The following is a 16,660-nucleotide window of genomic DNA, read 5'->3' as shown; positions in this document are numbered from 1 at the left end:
GAATCATTCATCTCCTTGCTCCCCTTAAAGTGCAAATCCATAGCGATAGCATTGCTCCCAAGTGCAATAATAAGGCAGAGTACTTTGTGATGAGCGTCTCATTCCCCGACTCCCTCGAATCTCCTGTACCAAACACAAAGCTCAAGGGAGAAGTCTGATGCAAGATACACCTCTTACCGAGGTGGATGCAGCCACAACAGTTATCGCTGCCATCCAGCGCGGAGACCTTAATTGGCAGCAGAATCAGTTTCAGCTTTCTCCATCGCCGTGGCTGTGATTTATACAATCTTCGGCTCACTCATGTTGCGACAACAGTGCCTTCCTCCCCATATAATGTCAAGGATACCGATGTCATGGGAAGACAGTCACGTCTAAATCCCCTTCACATACTACCCAGTCTTGGAAATATATTGGCATTGCTTCATTGCTGCTGGGTCGTGGAATTCCCCGCCTAACACTTTTTTTTGGGAGCGTCGTTACCACAAAAGTGCGGTGCTTCAAGGAGAAGGCCCAGCAGACTTACAGGACAACTCCAACTGGGTAAGAACTGTGGCTTTATTAGCTTTGAATTCGCCTGCATCCCAAGAAAAAAAAGTTGTAAAAAAAAAGTTCTCCTTTGTATTTCTGTCATTCAAAACATTTGCCTTCAAACATTTTAATAAGACAAAAGCAAAATTCTGCGGATGCTGGAATCCGAAACAAAAACAGAAAATGCTGGAAAATCTCAGCAGGTCTGACAGCATCTGCGGAGAGAGAATAGAACCAATGTTTAGGGTCTGGATGACCCTTTGTCAAAGCCCTGAGCTCTGTCCAAAGATGTGCGGGTTAGGCGGATTGGCCATGCTAAACTGCCCCTTAGTGTCAGGGGGACTGGCTGGGATAAATGCATGGGGTTGTGGGGATAGGGCCTGGGTGGGATTGTGGTTGTTGCAGACCCGATGGGCCAAATGGCCTCCTTCTGCACTGTAGGATTCTATGATTTTCTGTTTCTGATTTTAATAAGACCCTTTGCTCTGACTTTGTTTTTTGCCTTTCCTGATCCACCTCCTTCTTCTGCCTTCCCTCAGGGTGGTTGCTATGTGCTACGAGAGTGCCTCTCTTTCCCCAGTGAGTACTGTTGTTGTTGGTGCTGCTGTCATTTCCCTCTGGGTTTCTGTTTGCGTCCTATTGTATAGTCAGTACCTGTTTTATTTTTTTTTGCGTGCGTGTTTTCCCTCATCCCTTTCGTGCAAGTCTGCGGGACAGCTGGCAAGCCCTGGTGTGGATTGCGCACTGTGGAAAATGCTGTGTAAAATTGGCATTGACATCCATTCGCAGGCAACGAAAGTAAACAAAACAGACGCTTGTCAACAACCATCCTGACTCGTTTTTGAACAAGAGGATGCAGTGACAAAATTGTTTAAATTAAATTGCACACATACATAGCAATCCATTCATGAGACAGGGGCTGGCACTGACAGGGGAGATTTGCAATGCAAAAAGGTTTTAAAATTCTGAAAACTTAAATACAGAATAATTGGCAATTGTCCTAATTTAATCACCGTCTAAATTTGCGTAAATTTATGACACATATCTATGCTTCTTATAAGCATGCTAGCTTCCTGGAGCACACGCCTGTACTTGACTTATATTTCTTTCTTTAGTGTTGTGGTTTCAGTGCGTGCAAGAGCAAAGGTCATGGCGATTTCAGTCTCCAACTTTATTTTTATAAAATTAACAGAATATGAGGCAAAAGAGGCCTGTGGTCGATTTGATAGCACTCACATCTTGAGGTGATGCATTCGAGAGCATTGAGTTTCAGTGGCAAGTTTGTTAATATGGAGAAGGGGAAAAACTACACAGACAACTCATTGCTGCACGCACAGAGACCAGCAGCGGGCCAGAAATAACTGGAGTGCCGCAGCTTCTCACGAATCCCAGTGAAATGGAGTTTTTTTCTCACCCTTCAGATTGTATGATCTTTTTTTCCTTAACTAATGATGCAGCCAGGTCAATAGTTCATCTATTGACTGTATTATCACTTATCAAGTGCTGTGTCTATAGCTGTGACTCCTTAACCAATTCAAGTTTAGGTTAGACCGAGAAATAGTTCATGAAGAGAAAGCAACAGGGCGAATAAGCATCAGGTTAGATACAGAATGAGGAGTAGAGAGGGTTTTAAAAAAATATTCACTAGCTTGGCCAGCATGTGTTGCCCATCCCTAATCGCCCTTGAGAAGGTGGTGTTGTTGGTGGTGAGGTGCCTTCTTGATGGTGAGCTGCAGTCCATGTGATGGAGGTACACCCACAGAGCTGTTGGGGAAGGAGTCCCAGGATCTTGCTCCAACGACAGCGAAGGAACGGCGGACGATATGCTTCCAAGTCAGGATGCTGTGCGACTTGGAGGGGAACCTCCAGGTGGTGGTACTCTCATGCATCCGCTGCCCTTGTCTTTTTGGTGTTAGCGGTCGTGGGTTCGGAAGGTGCGGTCTGAGAAGTCTTGGTGAGTTCTTGCAGTGCATCTGGTAGATGATCCAGGCTGCTACTGCTGTGGGTCGGTGGTGGGGGGAGTGAATGTTTTTCGATGGGGTTGCCAATCAAGCAGGTTACTTTGTCTTGGATGATGTCTAACTTCTTGAGTGCCGTTGGAGTTTCACTGGAGATTGATAGAGATTGTGAGAGAGAGAAAAGATAGGAAAAGCAGATAAAAAATTTGAAGTTCTAAATTTTAAAAATCCTTAAGAACAATTTACCTGCATTAGTGAAGCTTAATTTCAGCGGATCTCTTTCTGGGTTTCCCAGGCAGACAGGATTGTAATTGACAGGGTCATTACGACACAAATCACAAGCCCTAAATGGCTGCAGTGAGGTGGGTTTGTAATAAGGATACCAACCCAGCAATTTTATGACACATGACAGGAAGGCTCACAGCAAGTTGGTAATTTTCTTTGGTTCAGATGAAGCCAATGGCAGTTCCATACAGATCAGTCCCACCATCTCCCTGCTGCACCTCGTGTCCATTGTCCACATCTCTGGGTCTGTAAATCTATCTATCCAGTGTGAAGTGGCTTGCACCTCCATATCTTTATCTCTCAAGTACTGAGAGGGTCCAGCCTCTTTGCTCATTGGCAAAGGTGGTTAGCGCCCACATTTACACTGACACCCAGCTTGACACCTTCACCGCCTCTGGCTGCTGCACTGCCTGTGTGCTGTCAGATCGCTCGCTTGGTATTTTATTCATGATGAGCTATAATGTGCTCCCGTTAAACATTGGGAAGGACCTATGTCAATATTTGTCTCTTCCAGAGAATGTGTAACCTTGTCGCCAATTCCCCTTCCCTGGCTGTTGTCTCATGCTGGATCAGAACCAGCAACTTTGGCGTTAGAGAATCGTAGAAAGTTTGCGGCACGGAAAGAGGCCACTCGGCCCATCGTGTTTGTTTTTAAAAATTTATTAGTGTCACAAAAAGGTTTACATTAACACTGCAATGAAATTACTGTGAAAATCCACTAGCTTCCACACTCCGGCGCCTGTTCGGGTACACTGAGGGAGAATTCAGCATGTCCAATGCACCTAACCAGCACGTCTTTCAGACTGTGTGAGGAAACTGGAGCACCTGGAGGAAACCCACACAGATATGGGGAGAATGTGCAGACCCCACACAGACAGTGACCCAAGCTGGGAATCGAACCTGGATCCCTAGCGCTTTGAGGCAGCAGTGCTGAACACTGTGCCATGGTGCTGGCTGAGAAAGGAACCACCCAACCTAATCCCATTTTCCAGCATTTGGCCCATAGCCCTGCGGGGTACAATGTTTCAGGTATGTATCCAAACACCTTTTAAATCAGTTGAGGATTTCTGCCTCTGCTACCCTTTCAGGCAGTGAGTTCCGAACGCCCACAACCATCTGGGTGAAGACAATATTCCTCACCCCCTTTAACCTTTCTATCAATCACTTTCAATCTATGTCCCCTAGTTACTCTCTGCTAAAGTCATTAGGCCCTCCCTGTCTACTCTATCCAGGCCCCTCACACCCTGTTCACACCTTGAGCTAAAGACCTCATGGAGTAGAATTTAGTCCAGGCGACAGGGCTCTTGCTGGTCAGCTGGACAGCCTATGTGAGCCCTCTCTGCTGGGGAAGGCCCGCTATATTAAGTGCCCATCAGCCGCTTTACTGGCCAATGTCAGGCCTACTTGGGATTTAGGACCCTGTTGGTGGCAAATGAGCCCCCTCCACTCTGAGAGTTGTCAGTCACTCAGAAACCAGCAGCTCTCCATTACAGGCAGAACCAACCAGAGCAGTGGTACGTCCAACAATGGCCTAGAATTGCTGAGGGACTGAGGCCACAGAAGGTGGTTGCAGGGAGAGGGCTTCCGGCAATGTAGGGGAAGGGTTTTGGAAGAAAGGGCAGGGGTGGTCTCAGTGCCCCCTCCTCTGCTTCCTGATTCTAGCCCTCTCGGTCCGGCACTTCGTGCCTTTGAATGAAGGACTTCCCACGGGGAGAACAGAAACTACCTCGATAGAGTTCGCTTTTCGAAGTTACCATGAAGTGGCTCAGCTGGCTGCTACTGGTTGAACAGCAATGGGATGTGGCCCATTAAGAGGGCATTAATTGGACACTCCTCCCTAGTGGTCCTGACTTCCCCTAAGCCGTGAAACTGAGGATGGGTAGAAGATGGTAAATATTCTTAACAATCAACCTCTTCCATGCTGAGAAAGACTTGGCAAAGCATTGGCAACCATTCTGAGGATCTTGCAGAGGTATCAATAGATTGAAAACAAACTGATGTGACACCCGAGGATGGGACAAAATACACATGGGAACCTACAGATCTCCTGGCTTTATTTCAGATCTGTGTAAAATGCAGAAATTAATTACCCAGAGAAATGTGCTAAGAACTAATGCAGCGATGTGGGGAACTGAAGGTTGTTGTGAAAGGATAACTAAACTAATCTGAATATGCGTAAGTATTTTGTGATAATTTTGCTCTTCTTCACTCATTTCCCTCCCCCTCCATTTCTTTCAGTCTCCACCCTATCCCCCCATCCTGACCTTTCACGGCCAATATGAGGCGGATGTTTTTACCTTTTAAAAAGACTGTAACATTTCTAAACTAATTTGTGAATATATGGTCTTTGACTGATGAGCAAGTCAAAGGTGAAACCATCAATTTCCCAACAGCAAAGAGCAGTCTGCTGGTGCTGGAACAGCTAAGGATGAAGACAAATTTTCTCAATACTTTGCAGTGGTTGAAAATGAATGCAGATAGAGTCATAGAGGTTTACAGCATGGAAACAGGCCCTTTGGCCCAACTTGCCCATGCCGTCCTTTTCTTTTTAACCACTCAGCTAGTCCCAATTGCCCATGTTTGGCCCATATCCCCCAATACCATCTTACCCATGTAACTTTTTAAAAGACAAAATTGTACCCACCTCTACTAATACCTTTAGCAGCTTGTTCCAGACACTCACCACCCTCTGCGTGAAAAAGATTTCCCCTCTGGACCCTTTTGTATCTCTCCCCTCTCACCTTAAACCTATGCCCTCTAGTTTTAGACTCCCCTACCTTTGGGAAAATATGTTGACTATCTAGCTGATCTTTGCCCCTCATTATTTTATAGGCCTCTACAAGATCACCCACAAATCTCCAACTCTCCAGGGAAAAAAGTTCTGGTCTATCCAGCCTCTCCTTATAACTCAAACCATCAAGTCCCGGTAGCATCCGAGTAAATCTTTTCTGTACTCTTTCTAGTTTAATAATATTCTTTCTCTAATAGAGTGACTAGAACTGTAAACAGTATTCCAAGTGTGGCCTTACCAATGTCTTGTACAACTTCAACAAGACGTCCCAACTCCTGTATTCAATGCTCTGACCAATGAAACCAAGCATGCCGAATGCCTTCTTCACCATTCTGTCCACCTGTGACTCCACTTTCAAGGAGCTATAAACCTGTACCCCTAGATCTCTTTGTTCTATAACTCTCCCCAACGCCCTACCATTAACTGAGTAAGTCCCACCCTGGTTCGACCTACCAAAATGCATCACCTCACATTTAACTAAATTAAACTCCATCTGCCATTCATCAGCCCACTGGCCCTGTATCCGTAGATGATACAGGGAGGAGCTGGATGAGATTACTGTGTTTTGCAGATGGGAGTTCATCCCCTAACCTTTTCCTGTGACGTTGTTCTCAGCAAGTTGGCTGCTGTCACATAAGAATCCCAAACCTTTAAGGCTGAGGCCCCACAAAGTTCAAGTGAGCAGAACCAGTGGAAGAAGAAGTTAGTCCGGAACTAATTCCTCCCTAGTTTCTGCTATTCAGCACACTAAGGAGAGCGTGAGAATCCGATGCAAATTGCAATAGGTGGACAGCTCAGCACTATTGCAATGAATTGCTCAACCAGGGCTACATTGTCTCTGCAAGAACAGGAAATGAAAGATGCAAAATTCGGATGATGGGCTATATTGCTTTTAGAAACTTTCATAGGGTTGTTTGAGTGAGAAAACATCACTTGTGTTGCTATGTTGTTGCAAAGCAAATGATGGACATGATATAAATACACACAGGCTCTGAGCACCACACCTCGGAGGGAGCAGGTCTCCAGAATTGCTGAGAAAGTGAGACAGGCTGTTGAAGCTTTTCATCTTGCACGCATCAGAGCAGATACAAGAATAACAAATTTTAAAAGGAGCAACAATTTATATTGCATGTAAAAAGGCTGCTAATGAGTTGGCAGGTCAACTCTGGTTGAGGTGTTGCCGTGGAGATTGTACCAGGGAACTATTGTTCCTCCAGGCTTTCACTTAATTTAGAAAAATCACAATGCCTGGACATGTTCCTTTTGCCCGCAGAGAACAGATTCCTGCATCCCTACGTCTCTCACCAACTTTTACAGATGTACCATAGAAAGCGTCCTTTCTATTTATATCACAGCTTGGTATGGCTCCTGCTCTGACCAAGACCGCAAGAAACTACAAAGGTTGTGAACATAGCACAGTTCACCACGCAAAACAGCCTCTCATCCATTGACTCCATCTACACTTCCCACTGCCTCAGAAAAGCAGCCAGCATAATCAAGGACCCCACACACCCTGGACATATTCTCTTCCACCTTCTTCTGTCAGAAAAGAGATACAAAAGCCTGAGATCACATACCAACCGACTCAAGAACAACTTCTTCTTTGCTGCCATCAGACTTTTGAATGGACCTACCTTATATTAAGCTGATCTTTCTCGACAGCCGAGCTGTGACTGCATCATTATATTCTGCACCCTCTCCTTTCCTTCTCCCCTATGTACTCTATGAACAGTATGTTTTGTCTGTGTGCAAGAAACAATACTTTTCACTGTATCCCAATACATGTGACAATAATAAGTCAAATCAAATCAAAAATGATTGTACGTAGCTTCTAGCAAGAGTGAGTCACATTGCGAGCTTGACTGATAATCTTAAATTGGTAGTTAGCGGAAGTCTTAGCACTTAGGATTGTTCAGCAAGTGCTGTCCAATGGTGGAATAACATCTAACTTTAGCCAGAGTGGCTGGAATTTTTCAGTGCATGGTGGCTTCATTGGGATTTCCCATTGACAGTGGTGGGACAAGAGGATCCCGCCACCAGCGAAGAGTGCGCCACCTCCCACCTCCGGGAAAAACGCTGAGGGGAGGCCAGACAACCTCACCCTATGTTTGGAGTCTTGCAGGCGCAGGCTAGTTGAATATGGTCAGTTCTCTTCGCCTATTGCAAGCAGCTGAAGGGAAGTGATGTTTGATGCAATCTGTCAGTCATTGAGACGCACAACCTATGTACCTGGCATTGCACCAACACTGACATTCATTTACCACATTACTCATTGGTGTGGTAGGTAGAACGTCATTTTGGCAGAGTTGACTTGTCAACCAATCAGCACCCTTTTCTCGTGCAGTTTAAATTGTTGTTCCCCTTGAAATTTGGCATCTGTCCTGATAAGTGCAAGATGAAAAGCTTCTACAGCTTGTCTCTTTTTTTAGGGGCGGCACAGTGGCACAATGGTTAGCACTGCTGCCTCACAGCTCCAGGGACCCGGGTTTGATTCCCAGCTTGGGTCACTGTCTGTGCGGAGTCTGCACGTTCTCCCTGTGTCTGCGTGGGTTTCCTCTGGGTGCTCCAGTTTCCTCCCACAGTCCGAAAGTCGTGCTGGTTAGGTGCATTGGCCGTGCTAAATTCTCCCCCAGTGTACACGGACAGGTGTCGGAGTGTGGCGACTAGGGGATTTTCACAGTAACTTCATTGCAGTGTTAATGTAAGCCTACTTGTGACTAATAGATAAACGTTAAGTTTTTTCAGCATAGCTCAAGTTCTGTAGTACCAAATGACTATGGCACCTGGAGTCCAATAGTTAAATTACAAGGAGATGTCACAAACGCTTGTGTTGTATTTTCTGGCACTTAAAAGATATTAAGGGATAATTATGATCAAAGTTCCCAAGATAATATGGGATAACAAATGACTCCATGAGGTCCACTAAGGTGAGCATTCTACAACTCAGCTGACAGCAATCACTCTGTGACCTCCCTCGGAGACATAGCAGTCCTTCGAACAACACTCCTTCCTCTTAGACACATTCCTTTCCCTCCATCTTCATCCTCAAATCCTCACCTCTGCAGACAACACTCGAATACACTCTCATTCTATTGCTCTCTTGTAGCCGGTCCGCAGAGGCAGACTCCTCAAATGTTTGTCTTTCAACATCAGCTATCATCTCATTTCAGACACTCCTAATGCTTGCCCTCCTCTCATGCCGGAGAAGGGACCAAACAACTCCAGGGAGAAGCAGGAAACTTGGGTTGGAAGCTGGAGCCACTCTGATGGCCGTGGTGGGGAAGGGAGGTTTGAAGATTGTCAGGGTGGCACCTGTACAGGCTGTTGGCAATGGGGAATTGGGGATGGCTCAGAAACCCTGGGCAACATATGGAGTTTGCACATTCTCCCTGTGTCTGCGTGGGTTTCGTCCGGGTGCTCCGGTTTTGTCCCACTGTCCAAAGATGTGCAGGTTAGGTGGATAGGCTATGCTAAATTGCCCCTTATTGTCAGGGGAATCAGCAGGGTAAATATGTAGGGTTATGCGGATAGGGCCTAGGTGGGATTGCTGTCGGTGCAAGCTTGATGGGCTGAATGGCCACCTTCTGCACTGCAGGGATTCTATGATTCTATGAACAGCATTAGATATCACATGGCCACTTAACTGTCATTCATGTTGTATTGATGTCAATGATATATTCAATGTCATGATCAGCACTGGTCCAACTTGGAATGCTATCTCACCTACATTCAGCGCTAACTTGCGTCCTCCCACAGATAGATCATAGGTCCCAGTGGAGGTAATGAGCGGGGAGCCTGGGGATTCCTCCTCCAGGAACGAGTACTCTTGAGGATAACTCCTGCGGCACATTCCACCAGAGCTGATGCTCATGGCTTGGTGGGTACAGAGTCTCATTTAGATAAGGTGGCATGTGATGAGGAGCACAGCACATGCTACGGAGGCAGGAGCTGGAGAGTCCCTGTCGGAGGGTACAGGACACGCCAAGCTCTGCTCGGCTGGACACAAACGCCAAGGGAGCCATCAATGAAGCAGGGACCTGAGGAGCAGCAATGGGAAATGTGTGTGTCTCTATCGCATTTGCAGAGGCAGGGCGCAATCCATCTCTGGCACAAGTCGCATGATATCTCATAATGTGCGTTAATGATAATGTGCGTTGTGAAAGCATGATCAACCTGGTGGGGAATTGGGTGCACAGGCAACTGTTGTGAACATAGGAACAGCAGGAGGCCATTCAGCCCATCAAACCTGCCATTCAATTGGATCATGTCCAATCATCTACCTCAACCTTCCCGTAGAATAGAATCATAGAATCCCTACAGTGCAGAAGGAGGCCATTCGGCCCATCGAGTCTGCACTGGCCACAATTCCACCCAAGCCCTATCTCCATAACCCCATGCATTTACCCTAGCTAGTCCCCCTGACACTAAGGGGCAATTTAGCATGGCCAATCCACCTAACCCACATATCTTTGGACTGTGGAAGGAAACCGGAGCACCCGGAGGAAAGCCATGCAGACATGGGGAGAATGCACAAACTCCACACAGACAGTGACCCAAGCCGGGAATTGAACCCAAGTCCCTGGCGCTATGAAGCAGCAGTGCTAACCACTGTGCCACCATGCTGCCCAGACAGTTCCTTTGTATTTGCCAAGGGGCAAGTTTCAAAGGACTGCAGAGGCAGCTAAGAAATAAGCAAGTAACAACAGACCCATTTAAAACGCAAGCAATACATGGTAGGAAATACATGGTAGTGACCCAAGCTGGGAATTGAACCCAGGTCCCTGGCGCTGTGAGGCAGCAGTGCTAATCACTGTGCCACTGTGCTGCCCCATGCTATCCCCATGCCCCTTGATGTCATTAGTCATGCTAAATAATTGAGCTTTCTGGGGTAGAGAAATCCAGAGACTCACCACCCTCTAAGTGAAGAAATTCGACCTCATCTCAGTGCTAAATGGCCTGTCCCTTATCCTGAGATTATGTCTCCTGGTTCGAGACTCACCAACTTCCTATCTCCATCCACCCTGTCACGCCCTGTAAGAATTTTGTAAGTTTCAACAACATCACCTCTCGTTCTTCAAAACTCTAGAGAATACAGAACCAGATGATGGCCCTGTGATGACTTCAATGAGGCCCACGAGGTTGGCCTTTTGGAGTATGAGCTCCCTGATTGAGGACATAATTAACTGCCAATTAGGGAGCCTCAACTTATATATATATTGAGGAGTGTCAGTGATTCTAACTTTGTATTTGAGACACTTTAGGAGTGGAATAGAGTTTGTAAATAAAAGGAATCTGGTGAAGGGACACTGGGGAGGAGTTATTTCAGCCCAGTACCAATGGCCTACAAACTCTGGCTGCCAGTTTACAGAGGATTGAAGAAAATATCGTCTTGGTGGCTGGGATCCCACTGCTACACACCAAAGTGATCTCCAGCTCCCTACCTGTAGGCACACCACGAGAAGGGAGATGAATAAAGGGCACATGGCAATGGGGACTCTTCACGAGATGCGCCCATGTGCTGCCTCCTACTGCGATGACCAAGTCTATCCTTGCCCAGTGCAGGTGAGGCCCTCATGACCTCCAAAACCCAAGAGGAGATCTGCCACAGGCACATCATTCCTCAGAGCAAGGGAATGTGCAGTCTGTCCCTCACTCTGCTGAAGCCTTGGGGAAGCATGATCCAGGTGATAGGAAACAGAAGAGGAACACTTCACATTGTTACGCAAATTTACTTTGTGTTTGTGACAATGTAAATGTTGCTTAATTTGTGGAGCAGTAAATAAGGAAAGTTTTTTTTAACACACCTAGCCTTCATTGCAGCCCTGCTGCTTTATCGATTCCCGTGGCAGATGGCAAGGAAAATCTCCCCCCCCCCCATGTTTGTGATGTGGTGATTTATCACAGCTTTGTGCTGGGAGATGGGGGACCAAGAGCCTTCAGGGTTACAGTTCCTTTGACAAAGGATCGTCTGGACTCGAAACATCACCTCTTTTCTCTCCTCACAGATGCTGCCAAATCTGCTGAGATTTTCCAGCATTTTCTCTTTTGGTTACAGTTCCTTATGGCTTTAGTCCTGTTTCTTACCTCAACTCGACTCTATGAGGAAAACACAGATTTCCGTGCCAGCCACGTCTGCAACTTGAGCAGCCCTAGTCACGTTATACTCCTTTACTGCCAACTCCATTTCCTCTTCCCTCTAATTCCTCTCCTACTGCTTCCTGTCCCCTTTGGATGGCGACGGGGGGGGGGGAGGGGGGGGGGCCTTCAGCTTCCTCCACCTGCAGCCCCATTCTGTTCCATGTTGGGCAAGGGACAGCTGCCCACCACCGTCCCAGAGACCTTTGGTGGTGCACGCTGAGGGCACCCCTGAGATATTGGAATCTGATTTCCAGAAAACCAATGGATTGCTCAATGGTCACCCATTTAATGATGTGACTCCTGCTGTCCCTCTCCTTGGTTTGGTGGGCAGGACTCCTGACAGGACTCAAATTCCAGGTCCTCGGAGGGTAGTCCTGGTCTCCAAGAAGCCAGCTCCCAATCTACTCGGAGCTGCAATGGTAGACTTGACTGGTGCAAGATGTAAGAGTCATGGCAGCTTCCGGGAAACCTGGCTCATGCATGCGTGATGAACTTCACATTGGCCACAAACAATCTGAACATTGAAGGAGCGGAATCCCTTCTGGTGGTGACCCCTGCAGGATTATCTAATGGACGTCAATGACCCCCTGATCCCATGGAAGTGCAGCCACTGCAGCAAAGGCAGGAGCCCTCTGTCGGACTAGCCTCATACAATGTGTGCACATGGGCTGCTCCTGGCATACTCAGCATCTGTGAATTGGGAAATGGATTCATGGACTGCAGATTCTGAGATCCTGCAGGTGTCCCCAACTGATGCCCGAAAGGAGCAGGAGGGGAAACAATTCAGGGCCACAGTGAGCTTGACATCCACTGGCCGTGGATGCCCAGCTGGCCCACTGTGTCAGAGGTCTTGTCCCAAGAGGCTGCAAATGTCAGTAACTAGCTGTTGTGAGAGCTTGAACCTCCTGATGTATAGTTGCTCATTCAGTGCTCAGAGGAAGTTGTTTCTCTGTATTTGGGGGAAGTTGTTGGCTCCTTCTGGCTGCGTCGTCCTCCTCCTGTGGAAGGGCATGTGTCTGCGGCGAACGGAGCTGCTGTTGCCGCTCCTGCTGGTATTGTTATAGCTGCTGCTCCTTCTGTCCCTCTTCCGAGCTCAGTTGCATATGCTGCTCCCATTCTGCATCAAAGGCTGCGTGCAAATAAGTTTACAGCAAGGGTAAGGTCAGGGTGAGCCCAAAATGACTTTCCAAATAACAGTTTCTGTCCTGTGAATTGAGGAACACATGCTGTCATGCAAGCCCTCCCTATAGGTGTATCCGCAGTTATATAATTTTTCTATCTAAATACTTCATAGCATGTCAATTTCATTGATCAATGACTTCCCTCTGCATTCCTGCTTTATAGTACAGTGGCGTCTGAATCATTAAATGGGCTCAAAAAGGAGATAGATACACTTCTGATGTAAAAAATGGATTAAAGGGATATGGGGAACGGTAGGGAGGTGGACTTCAGCCCAGGAAGAGATCAGCTGGGATCTGATTGAATGGCGGAGCAGAGTCAAATTGCCGACTTCTGCTCCTAATTTCTATGTTCCTCGGCACTCTGGTGAGATCCACGCAGCTGGGGAAACCTGTATACTGGCTGTTCGAGCCTAAATAGTTGAGTTACCACTGAATTACGATTTAACATATTTAAACCTTGGAGCTGATAGCTTCTAGAAGGTTCTGTGCTTGCTTCCGAATGCCCTCTGTTAAATGCAGAAGAGAGCGGGAACATGTCAGAGTCCACACACACACACAGGTGGTGGGGATTTTCCAGCCCCACCATACGGCCGGGATCATCCGGTCCCGCCAGAAGTCAATGGACTGTTGCGGGGCCGCAGAAACTCGTGTGGCGGGTCCCACCACGACGGGGCTGGAAAATCCTGGCCCGTGTCATCTTCTGGGGCTTTGAAGGTTTACCTGCACCCGTGTCTGACCCCCCCCCCCCTCCCCGTACCCCCTAACCTCATCCGCACCTCGGCAGAAAGCCTAGTTCAAGGGGGTCGAACCTAAATATTAGAGCGAGGAGTGAAATAGGACTCCTACACCACAAGGGGAGGATGAAAGTTTACAATTCTCTGCTGAAAATGGCAGACACTCGAAATCAATTGTTCATTTTAAAAACTAGATGAATCTCTTGAACATAGAAGATTTAATGGGTGATCTAGTAGTGCTGCTAAGGATGTTAAAAGATTTGATTTGGTGAATAGAGAAAAACTCTTTCCTCGGGCGGGGGAATTTCCAACAATGGAGCGCATAACCTTAAAATTAGACCTGGGTCATTTAAAGGGTGTTGTTAGAAAGCAGGACTTCACTCAAAGCCACACACTGGTTAGCACTGCTGCCTCACACCGTCAGGGACCCGGGTTCAATTCCGGCCTCTGTGCAGAGTCTGCACATTCTCCCCATGTCTGCATGGGTTTCCTCAGGGTGCTCCGGTTTCCTACTGCGGTCCAAAGATGTGTGGGTTAGGTTGACTGTTGTGTATCTTTCCTACTGAAATGAAATATTGCCTTTGTATTTAGCCATGCTAAATTGCCCCTTAATGTTAGGGGGACTAGCAGGGTAAATAGGTTGGGTTATGCGGTTAGGGCCTGGGTGGCATTGTGGTTGCTGCAGACTCAATGGGCCGAATGGGATCCTTCTGCATTTTAGGGATTCTATTCTATTCTATTCAAAGGGTAATGGAAATCTGGATTTCTCTCCCAAAATAAAAACTAAAACAGGTCAATTGAACATTTCAAAAGTGATACTTGTTAGGTCAAGATATTAAATGTCATGGAATTAAGGCAGATACATGCAGTTAAGATGCAGATAAGCCATGATCTAAAGGACTGGTGGAACAAGAGGCTGAATGGGTAACTCCTGCTCCTATGTTGCTGTGAAAATTAAAGTCTGAAGTTACCAAACTGTCATTTTTGTATGGAAATACATTTGCCCGGAGATTTCTGGTGGAAATGAAAGTGACTTTGGCTATTTTTGTAAAGTGTTCGATAATTTAAAAATCTCAGTACATGTCTCAAGGTGTAAAGAGAAACAAAATCAACGAAGAAAATGCTATAAAACACTACAAGTAGTGATCTGAGGTCCTGTAATTTTGGCCTAAGTCTTAAACGCAGAGAACTTGTACTCTAAGATCCTCTGCCGATCGGCTGAACTATTTAAATGACCCAAATGGCATTTCAGAAGCAGCACAAATGATTGAGAAAAATTAAGTGTCATGATATATATGGCATAAAAGCATAAATCGCTTACTTGTGAATTCCCTCACAAAAGAAGATGGTAAAACTCTGCTCTTATTCTTTGGCAGTGTGCCAAAGTTTCAAAACTTTCCCAGACATTCCCAGATATAGTGAGCCAAACTTTCCATGAAGTTGCGTGAACCATTGTTTCTACCTTCAGCTTTCGTTCACCACAAAACTAATCCAAGTGGCTTTATTTTCTACTTGCTAATTTCCGTAAATGTGCGATCATGATTGCTGGATCCAGTGGCACCAAAACCACAGATACCATAACGTGGGCTGATGAGAAACTGCCACGCTCTTTGTAGCTGTAAATTGAGTGACGCCTGATGGTGGGCATTGCCCTGATAGATTACTTATTGTTTTGTGCATTTTAAATAATGCATTTATAACATGACTGTTGAGTTTGAAAGTTCCCAGAGATACAAAACTGGAGATTCTTTCAGTTCTCAGAATTAAAGGGCATTAGGTATCTTGCCAATTTGCAAATGTCCCTGTAATTATAAATGTAGATAAATGCAAATTCTTTCTTTCAATCTTGATGTATTGTTCAAAGATGAAAAACCTAAAACTCTACAATACAAAGGCAACATTTCATCTCAGTAGCAAATAAATTACTGGAAGATACACGACAGTCAACCGGAACCAAGCCCAATTGATCTAACTTTTACCTTTTCTGCGTCACGAACGCACATCACTGCCGCAATCATTGGACTGGTTGTGTCATTTGGTCTGGAGTAAAGTGGGGGTTATTTCGTGCAGTAGATGCTCCTAACTTGGGCACAACTAATTTCAGTTGCATTGGTTCCTGGGAGTTAAAATGCTTTAAGCCTGGAGAGATTTAGCATGATCTTTTGCTTTTCACATCAGGTATGTTTTATTCTGATATTTTGTGCCTGCATCTTCAGTACATCTTCAGCAATTAGTTGGAAGTGGATGACGAAGGGTCATCTAGACTCGAAACGTTGGCTTTATCCTCTCCCCACAGATGCTGTCAGACCTGCAGAGGTTTTCCAGCATTTTCTGTTTTTGTTATTATTTTAAATAGGTTTTTGTTGCTGTTTTTGGTCTGGGCAATTGTTGGTTCAGTCAGAGATGTGGCTATTTTTAAATGTATCTAGGTTGAGGTTTGGCTATTTAGAGAGTTTGGGTCATTTTCGTTCATTTAAAGGCTGCAGGGGACTATCAGGTGTTGAGATCTCTTTAAAAATCATCCACAAAAGGTTATCATAAAAACGAAAAAAAAACGTGAGAGGGGAGGCAAAAACAAACAAATTCAGGGAAGATTCTTAGCTTTAAGGAGAAGATGGCGTTTTTTTCCTTCCACCATCTCCACTGTCTGGACTCCATAAGGAGATACATAAGTCAGCTATAGGATCCATGAGGAAACATTACACGACAGGGGATGTCCTGGCCACAGATCTTCACTGGTTGCAAGCACAGTGGCATTTGAAACTGAGGTTTTTCAGATCAGGTAACCAGCATGGGTTTGGGCCAATGTGTGAATGTGCTACTTAGCTGCTTACCGCTGGATCCTGGACTGCAGCTGAGCAGATTCTGCAGAATTTGGAAGCCCAAAATAGGGATTTCATTGGGCGAGGGGAAGTAAAACCCAAACTTTAAATACGGTCTCCCTCTGCGCAGGGGAGAATTTGACCTTGAAAGCACCCACCCAATCACTCTCCCATGTTGTAAGAATCCTGAGAAATTCCGACATCAGGTTTTAACAAAAAACGG

General features: G+C 46.0%; 1 protein-coding gene across 2 annotated transcripts in view; it reads left to right on the top strand.

Annotated features, from left to right (window-relative positions):
- The window catches only part of LOC144502527 (putative G-protein coupled receptor 34), a 106,626-nt gene that overhangs the window by 76,722 nt on the left and 13,244 nt on the right, over positions 1-16,660 (top strand). Inside the window, exon 1 of one of the 2 annotated variants that reach the window (XM_078226586.1) lies at positions 15,760-15,793. The exons of the other annotated variant lie outside the window; for it this stretch is intronic. The gene's annotated coding sequence lies outside the window, so the exon portion shown is untranslated. Of the gene's footprint in view, positions 1-15,759; positions 15,794-16,660 lie in introns of those variants that run through there. 2 annotated transcript variants of the gene reach the window in all.

This window comes from Mustelus asterias, chromosome 13 (assembly GCF_964213995.1).
Source record: "Mustelus asterias chromosome 13, sMusAst1.hap1.1, whole genome shotgun sequence".
Classification (NCBI taxonomy): domain Eukaryota; kingdom Metazoa; phylum Chordata; class Chondrichthyes; order Carcharhiniformes; family Triakidae; genus Mustelus; species Mustelus asterias.
The sequence above is the reverse complement of the archived record's forward strand: the minus strand, read 5'-3'. Positions and strand labels throughout refer to the sequence as shown.